Below are 1678 nucleotides of genomic sequence, written 5' to 3' on the forward strand. Positions count from 1 at the left end.
ACAAATTGCTTTATTTTGCAAAAACAAAATGTTTTTCTTCTTCTAATTGATTTGTTTAAACCTGACATTATTGAAACTGCTATAACTGAACCCCATCTGAAAATTTTAGTTTCCTGGCAGTTGCCTGTTCAGTGCTTTGTCAATGACTTTGTTTAGCTTTTTTTTGGTCTGCTGAGCACTGACAGCAGTACATTATTATCACAGTTAGTAATTATCTTGTGCATACATAGGTTAAAAATTGCATCTTGTCTGTCCTAGGTAGTTTGCAAAAACCCTTCCCTTATCTTTCCTCACCCCCTTTATTATTATTAATATTATTATTAAAAATAATAAACAGGATTTATATTGCGCCAACATTTTACGCAGCATTGTACATTAAATAGGGGTTGCAAATGACAGATACAGACCGTGACACAGGAGGACACCTATACTACTCCTAGCTCCTTATTGGCCATCCACAATTTGCAGTATGTGGAAGGCTGAGTAATATTTTGAAAAGCATGTTACCTCCTTCCTGTCATAGGTCCTGAGTCTAGTAGCCAATGGCCAAGGCTGAGCACAGTTACTGTGAATTTGACATCAACACAACACTGGGTTGCTGACACTAGTTATTTTGCAAATGTAAGTTTGCTAAAATAAAGCTGCTAAATTAGGTTTTGAAGAAAATTGGGTTTTCCTGATGGATGGGAAAGTTCCCTTTAAGGAAGTAAAATGCCTTTCTATCATTTTCTTTTTCTTTCGTTTAAACAGTGCATTTGTGGTGGAGAGACAGCCATGCATGCCAATGCATCCAGATCGCCCCGTTGTGATAAAAAACAGGAGTTCAATTCACTACCAAAGTCAGGTTGGTTAATGGAAATTTTTATATATATATTTATTTGCTAGGCTACACACATTTTTATTTCTCTAAACTGGAGCTCTATTTTAAGACACATTTCTAGAGAACAATTTCCTGTATAATCTCCTTAGTATGGCATAGAAGTAGAGCAGAAGCAGCAAAGTACCCAATGCAACCTTGAGTATATATATATATATACTTTTATTTTTAAATATTTGCCAAATCAGGGTGAAATAAATTCCTTTTAAGTGCTGAAAATGTATAAAGCTTTATTATTGCTCTTTGGTATTTTTCTTTTCAGGGTTCTGGTCAAGTTTCCTGAGCTCAATTATCAACTGAAAATCAAAGTCTGCATTGATAAGTAAATCAAAATTTATTTTGTCTGTGTATATTTTTTCTGATTTACAACATGTTTTTCTGTTGTACTTTACAAATATAGTGGCAGTGAAGTCGGGTGCAGGTATTCTCACAGTTGTGTACTTTATTGTAGGACGTATGAGGGCATCCAGTTAGAGGTGTCTGCTTTATAAGTTTAGCATGGGGTTAAAAAGTTTCAACAAAGCTGGACAAGTCTGAAGAGACACAATTTCTATAACTTAACTTAAATGTCAAGTATCAATCAAATGTCAATTTGACCAGACACCGCTATAGCTATTTACCTTTATAACAGGTCTACACCTAAAGCTCACGATATGATTTTTGTTTTAGATCACGTAAATTTAATATTCTTGGAACAAACACAAAGGTGATGAATATGGAGGAGTCAAATAATGGAAGCCTGTCTGCTGAGTTCAAGCATTTGGTAAGATGTATTTGGTGTTTAAGACTTAAGACAAGATT

General features: G+C 34.6%; 1 long non-coding RNA gene across 1 annotated transcript; it reads left to right on the forward strand.

Moving 5' to 3' along the window:
* The first annotated feature begins 745 nt into the window (after positions 1–745).
* Positions 746–1640, forward strand: LOC140321490 (uncharacterized). Its single transcript, XR_011918959.1, has 3 exons — positions 746–844; positions 1140–1199; positions 1547–1640. It is a non-coding gene; the product is annotated as an uncharacterized lncRNA (long non-coding RNA).
* Positions 1641–1678: the final 38 nt, after the last annotated feature.

Source organism: Pyxicephalus adspersus, unplaced genomic scaffold, assembly GCF_032062135.1.
Source record: "Pyxicephalus adspersus unplaced genomic scaffold, UCB_Pads_2.0 Sca5482, whole genome shotgun sequence".
Classification (NCBI taxonomy): domain Eukaryota; kingdom Metazoa; phylum Chordata; class Amphibia; order Anura; family Pyxicephalidae; genus Pyxicephalus; species Pyxicephalus adspersus.